Source organism: Anabrus simplex, chromosome X (genome assembly GCF_040414725.1).
Source record: "Anabrus simplex isolate iqAnaSimp1 chromosome X, ASM4041472v1, whole genome shotgun sequence".
NCBI classification, from domain to species: Eukaryota; Metazoa; Arthropoda; class Insecta; order Orthoptera; family Tettigoniidae; genus Anabrus; species Anabrus simplex.
In genome coordinates, this window is record NC_090279.1 from 33477236 (window position 1) to 33485091 (window position 7856).

The 7856-nt window shown below is 40.3% G+C and overlaps 1 pseudogene; it reads left to right on the top strand.

Annotated features, from left to right (window-relative positions):
• Positions 1-1455: 1455 nt before the first annotated feature.
• LOC137503060 (piggyBac transposable element-derived protein 4-like) lies at positions 1456-2209 on the top strand (annotated as a pseudogene).
• Positions 2210-7856: the final 5647 nt, after the last annotated feature.

A 7856-nucleotide genomic window follows, 5' to 3' on the forward strand; every position in this document is an offset into this window, starting at 1 on the left:
GTTGTAAAATAAGAATTGAAGATCGTTAAAATGTAGTTGTTTTTGCAAGGATACATATTTGTCAAGTAAGTCTGAGCCCTAATCTCTGTTTTTCTTTTAAGTCCGTTTGCTTCATTCTTTCCCACAGAATAAAATAAAGAAATGATGATCTGAGTAGTTTGTCTTTTCGCATGATGCTCTTTGCTCTATTTGTACAGTGACAGTGCGGTTTATTTGTTATTTTTACCTTTATTTCTCGGCTTGTAATATTTTCGTAACTCTCCACGAGCGCTCTGTGTAGGCATCAGTTAGTGCTGCTTTCTGTCGTACGATATGAGAACAAACTGTGCATGGTGTAGATCACATTTGAAAGACGATGTATCAACCTTTTATCTGAAATATGTATCGAGTTGGTTTATTTCGTCATAAATGTTATTCCCCTCATTCAGTTTCGTACTGCTGCCTTCGGTCTCGCTGCAGCTTCATCAGTCCGTGTGACGCGCCGCGCTCAATGGCTAGCTCCAGCCGTGGTTTGACTGACAGTAACGTGCTTGATATATTGTATAATTCAGATGAAAGTTTAGTCAGAAGTAGTAGTGACAGTATAAGCAGCAGTGACAATGAAATAGATGATTTGGCTGTGGCGGATGCAGTGGTAAATGATGAGAGTGACGATGAGGAGGAACCAGTACTTGGAAATTTCGTGTGGGAGACTATGGATAATTACACAGGTCAGAGGGAAGTTTTCAACAGTGAATTCGGACCAAGAGGTGGTGCACAAAATATCAGGGGAATCGTTGAATGTTTTGAAACTTTCTTTGATGTTAGCGTAGTAGAGTTAATTAGAAAGAAACTAACATGTATGCAGAGCAATATCAAAATGCTCGTGGAAATCTTTTTTCGTTTCGGTCACCCGTTCGAACCTGGACACCTGTCACAGTAAATGAAATTTATACTGTGTTAGCTTTATTTCTGCTGATGGGCATTGTACAAAAGCCAACATCTCGGTCTTATTTTTCGAAGAGCAGGGTCATATCAACACCTGGGTTTTCAGATGTCATAAGTAGGGACAGGTTTGAAATGATATGTAGGTTTTTGCATTTTATAGACAATAACAGCTTGTCTACATACCAAGGGCCTCCCAAACTGTTCAAAATATATCCTATTCTGTGTCATTTGAATAACAAATTTCAGTCCCTGTACTTACCACAGCAAAATATTGCTATTGATGAAAGTCTGACTCTGTGGAAAGGGCGCCTCTCGTTTCGGCAATACTTGCCGCTAAAGGCCTCAAAATTTGGCATAAAAACATTCGAACTGTGTGAGTCAAGTACTGGTTATTTGTGGTGTTTTCTTGTATACACAGGGAAAGGAACTCTCATTGAATCAACTCTTATCACACCCGAAACTCCGAAAACTGCAGCAATTGTCTTGAAATTGTTAGAACCTTTGTTAGGCCGCGGACACACCTTATGGATGGACAATTACTACAATAGTCCAGAATTAGCGAGGGCTCTAAAACAACATCATTCAACAGACTGTGTTGGGACACTGAAACTGAACAGAAAAAACGTTCCCAAGGAAGTAAAAGAAAAAAAACTTAAGAAGGGGGAAATAATAGCTAGGCATTCTGGGCCCGTCACTGTGCTAAAATGGTGTGACAAAAAAAAATGTTACGTTCGTGTCCACATACCACAATGAAGAAACAAGACGTGTTACTAAGAGGGGGAAAGAAACAGTAAAGCCTTTATGCGCGATAGATTACAACTATGGCATGGGGGGCGTTGATCTCAAGGACCAGTTACTACATATGTTTTTAGTCGAAAGAAAGAGAACAACTAAATGGTATATAAAGCTGTTCAAAAGACTATTGAATGCAACCGTCCTAAATTCTCTAATAATATTCAGACAAGCCACAGGGACAAGCAATGAGCAGTTATCTTATCGCATTCAGCTGGTAGAAGGTTTGTTTACAAAATACGCTCGCACGGGCGGGGAGCGAAACATTCAAGGCCGGCGCGCATCAGATAATACAGTTCCAAGGTTGCAAGAAAGACATTTTATCAGGAAATTAGCACCAAAAAGTGAGAAATCCAAACCTCAGAGACGTTGTGTCGTGTGTTCAAAACACGGCAAAAAGAAGACGTCGGTGTACTGCTGCCAGGAGTGTGACGTGGGTCTCTGTCTCGAAGAGTGCTTCGAACTCTATCACACGAAACTAAATTACTAAGGTAATGTGAAAAAATGATGTCATTATCTGCATGTACATAGTTCTATCATAAGGAATTCCAAATTTCGTGAATATCGTGCTACTCTTATACTTGTAGTAACGCTTTAAGTGAATCAATGTATTTCAGACGCGCGTAGTTGAAATCTCATCCGGCCGCGGGGAAGGAAGCTCTTTAAATGGCTACGACGCTGAGGGGTTAAATCCTGCTAAATCGAATGTAGCGTATAGAACATCATCGTATCCACACTATTCAACGCAGCTAAATTTCGGTAGTATAGAATTTCCTGTGCAGATAAAGGATATTAAGCGCTTTGAGGAACTAAATAACATTAGTATTAATGTGTATGGTGTGGAGAAAAAGTCTGTAGTAGGTCCTCTGTATTATACATGTCATAAGAAGAGTACTCACGTTAATTTACTCTATATTGAAAACAGTGAGAATAGCCACTTTTGCTGGATTAAAAATCTGAGTAGACTTGTTGGCAGTCAGTTATCCAAAGAAAGGTGTAAAAAGTGGCTATGTGATGGATGCTTGCAGTATTTTAGAACTGAAGATCAGTTAACGAAGCATTCCAAGAATGACTGCAATCATGTACGTACAGAGATACCTACTACAGGCAATAATGTTTTAAAATTTACAAATTTTCACAAGCAGATGTGGGTACCGTTCGTGATTTATGCAGACTTTGAAGCCATCCTCACGCCATGCAACACATGCTCACCTAATCCTGACAACTCTTTCACTAATACTACGCACATGCATGTCCCGTATAGCTTCGCGTATTACATCAAGTGTAGTTACGATAGTACGCTTAACAAGTTAGAGCTGTATCGAGGACATGATGCTGCTAAAGTATTTTTAGAAAGACTTGAAAGTGATGCAGTTCGTCTCGGTCGTATTCTGAATAGTAATATTCCTATGAAGCCACTCACCGACATTCAGTTAAATGATCATGAACGTGCTACAAAGTGTAGCATTTGTGATGGGGAATTTTCCGAAAATGACCCTAAAGTTTTTGATCATGATCATTTAACTGGTTTCTACAGATGTGCCGCTCATTATAGCTGTAATCTTAAGTATAGAGTTCCTAAATTTATCCCTGTAATTTTTCATAACTTATCTGGTTACGACTCTCATTTCATCATTTCACAATTTGGAGCTTCGGATGAAAAAGTAGATATAATCCCTCAGAATAAAGAGCGGTACATTGCGTTTGCAAAGTCTGTAAAAGTAGATGCTGAGCATTCTATAAAACTGAGATTCCTTGACTCGTTTCGCTTTATGGCGAGTAGCCTCGATAAACTTTCTAGTCATTTACAGCCTGAACAATTTACAGAAATTCGACGCGTTTTCCCTGAAGAAGCGCAGTTTAATTTACTTCGGCGTAAGGGTGTTTTTTGTTACGAATATCTCGACTGCTTAGACCGCCTCGAAGAACGTGCCTTACCATCGAAACAATCCTTTTACAGCTCGCTGAATTCAGCAGATATTAGTGATGATGACTATTTACATGCACAACATATCTGGGAGCAGTTCCACATTCAAACGCTGGGTGAATACTCCGATTTATATTTAAAGACAGATGTACTTTTGTTAGCTGATGTTTTTGAAAATTTTCGCTGTGTTTGCATGAACACCTACAGCCTTGACCCATGTCAGTATTTTACTGCACCTGGGTTAAGTTGGGACGCGATGTTGAATCACACGCGTGTGAATTTAGAACTGCTAACTGATATTGATATGGTGCACTTTATAAAAGCATCCATTCGAGGCGGTCTGAGCCAGTGCAGCGGCCGGTATTCGAGTGCTAATAATAAGTACATGCCGAGTTTCGATTCCAGTCAGGAATCTCGGTATATCGTTTACCTCGATGCTAATAATCAGTATGGGTGGGCGATGAGTCAGCATCTACCGGTGAGTGGTTTCCGCTGGCTGACGCAGTGCGAAATTGATGCTTTACAGCTACACGCCCTAGGTGATGAAGCTGATAAAGGTTATTTCCTCGAAGTTGACTTACAGTATCCTAAAGAGTTACACACTTCTCATAATGACCTACCGTTCTGCCCTGAAAATATGAAGTCCCCGTACATTGCATCAACGACGAAAATGCTCATAGCTAATTTATGCGTTAAATCTAAGTATATCATTCATTACCGAAATTTAAAACAGTGTTTGCAGCATGGTTTGAAGTTATCCAAAATTCATCGCGTACTAGAATTTAATCAGTCACCGTGGCTAAAGCCATATATCGATCTGAACAATAATTTAAGAACGAATGCGGTTAACGAGTTTGAAAAAGATTTCTACAAGCTCATGAATAATAGTGTGTTTGGTAAGACTATGGAGAATGTTGACAAACGCGTTGATGTAAAATTGATTACAAACTGGGATAATATTAAGAAAAGGTATGGTGCTAACTATTTAATAAGTAAACCAAATTTCCACAGCTGCACCATCATACACGAGAATTTAGTTATTATACAGATGAATCGTGTCAAGGTTAAGTATGACAAACCTACCTACGTCGGCTTCACAGTACTTGAATTGGCTAAAACACTCATGTATGAATTCCATTACGATTATATGATGAAGAAGTACGCGCATAATGCGCAATTGCTCTACACAGATACCGATTCGTTTATTTATCAAATCAAAACTGATGACTATTACAATGATATAAAGCCTGACTTGGGTAGGTTTGATACAAGTAACTATCCTGCAGATAATCAATATCATCTACCGCTAGTGAACAAAAAGGTTCTAGGTAAAATGAAAGATGAATGTGCTGGGAATATTATCGATTCATTTGTAGGTACTAAATCCAAGTCATATTGCATAAAACTCTTAAATGAATTACAAATAAAGAGATTGAAGGGGGTTAAAAAGAATGTCGTTCAGAATCAGCTAAGTTTTGAAAACTATAACAATTGCATTAAAAGTAATCCACCTGTTTTGCATAAGCAAATGTCTGTCATTAGAAGCAAGAAGCACCAGTTGCACACTCATTTAATTAGTAAGGTAGCCCTTAATAGCGATGATTGTAAACGGTTTGTCATTCCAAATTCTACCAACACGCTAGCCTGGGGGCATAGTAGTATTGATAGGTACTACTTTACATAAACATTATGCTAGAGGTGTGTGTGCTTACGTTACGCTGTCTTACATCACAATTCGGGAGAGGTACGCTGGTACGGCAAGTTTAAACTTGTACATTCAAGAATTGCATCGAGAAGTATGCTAGGGTAAAATGATTCGAGATAAAACTTGTACATACAAGATGTAAATAAATAATGTAGAATTGGCATATTCTTTTATTTTAGGTTAGGTATCACCTTCCTCCCGCTCCTTATTCGCAAGATAGAATTTTTGTTTATTACTCATAGAAGAAGAAAGAAGGTGATGAGCAGTTTCGTAAGTATAGTTCGGTAAGTATCTCGAGAGCAGAATTTTTTTTTGTCAAAAAAGCACATAGCTTTGTAAAGCACGTGGAATTTGCCGCCACCAGGGCAGCACTGTTCTCTCTGGATTAAAAGCTTTGTTTCTAAACAAGAGCACGTAGAGCACATAGAGGGCAGCACTGTTCTCTCTGGATTAAAGATGGCGGATGACAGCTGTCAAAAAAGCACGTGAGTATGTTTTCAAACAAGAGCACGTGGAATTTTTCAATTTGCCGCCACCACATAGAGGGCAGCACTGTTCTCTCTGGATTAAAGATGGCGGATGACAGCTGTCAAAAAAGCACGTGAGTATGTTTTCAAACAAGAGCACGTGGAATTTTTCAATTTGCCGCCACCACATAGAGGGCAGCACTGTTCTCTCTGGATTAAAGATGGCGGATGACAGCTGTCAAAAAAGCACGTGAGTATGTTTTCAAACAAGAGCACGTGGAATTTTTCAATTTGCCGCCACCACATAGAGGGCAGCACTGTTCTCTCTGGATTAAAGATGGCGGATGACAGCTGTCAAAAAAGCACGTGAGTATGTTTTCAAACAAGAGCACGTGGAATTTTTCAATTTGCCGCCACCACATAGAGGGCAGCACTGTTCTCTCTGGATTAAAGATGGTGGATGACAGCTGTCAAAAAAGCACGTGAGTATGTTTTCAAACAAGAGCACGTGGAATTTTTCAATTTGCCGCCACCACATAGAGGGCAGCACTGTTCTCCCTGGATTAAAGATGGCGGATGACAGCTAACGAAATTGCCCGCATGATAGCAGCACAGTGCTCTATTGATTAAAGATGGCGGATGACAGCTGTCAAAAAAAGCACGTAGCTTTGTTTCCCAACAAGAGCACATAGAATTTTTCAAATTGCCGCCACCACATTTCAAAGGTATCTAGCTAAAGAGTACAGCACTGTGCTCTGTTGATTAAAGATGGTGGATGGTAGCTGTCAAAAAAGCACGTGAGTTTGTTTCCAAACAAGAGCACGTGGAATTTTTCAATTTGCCGCCACCACATAGAGGGCAGCACGGTGCTCTCTTGATTAAAGATGGCTGCTGTCACGTGGAATTGTCTGCTACCACAGGTATCTAGCTAAAGAGGGCAGCACTGAGGTTTGCGATGCAATATGGCTGCTGTCAAAAAGCATTTTTCAAATTATCCGCCACCACATTTCAAAGGTAAGTAGCTAAAGAGGGCAGCACTGTGCTCTATGGATTAAAGATGGCGGATGACGGCTGTCAAAAAACACGTGGCTTTGTTTACCTCGCGCTAGTTAGGTTAAGTTGGTAGCACTAAGGTTTAGACCCGTCAAGATGGCAGCACTGCCGATGACAGGTGACGAAAGAGGGCAGCACGGTGCTCAAAGATGGCGGATGGCAGCTGTCAAAAAGCACGTGGCTTTGTTTACCTCATGCTAGTTAGGTTAAGTTGGCACTACTGAGGTTTAGGCCCGTCATGATGGCAGTACTGAGGTTTGCGATGCGTTGTAGTCTGTCAAAAAGCACGTGGCTTTGTTTACAAATCTGTCAAAAAGCACGTGGTTGTCAAAAAGCACGTGGCTTTGTTTATCTCGAGCTAGTTAGGTTAAGTTGGCACTACTGAGGTTTAGGCCCGTCAAGATGGCAGTACTGAGGTTAGCGATGCGTTGTTGTCGATGACAGCTGTCAAAAAGCACGTGGCTTTGTTTACAAATTCAAATTTCGCGCTAGTTAGGTTAAGTTGGCAGTACTGTCGCGCTAGTTAGGTTAAGTTGGCAGTACTGGAAGAGGCCACTGGCTGAGGTGGAGGTGGCCACTGGGAGCCGGAGGTGGCGGTGGCGGCCGAATCCCTGTATTATACTACTAAAATAGTGTTATTTGTATTGACTGAATGATGTTTCATGAACCGAAATAACAGGTTGAAGTCAGCGATTGGCATAAATTCATGAAAACCTGTGAAAAGAAATTCTGTTAACATTTAGTTATAACCTTCAGTCAAACCCCAAAATAAACTCGACTCATGTGTAACCCTTACATATTTTAGGTCACGGAGTTCAACTGCATCCACTTATAGTCCTGCTAAAATATAAACACACAAAATATCACAACTCCTTCATAAACAACATGGCAAAAATCATGGGTATCCCATGGACTAATGGCAGGGTGCTACTACACCCTATGGAATACTATGTGGTACTGACTCATTGTGTCAAACAAACCTGTC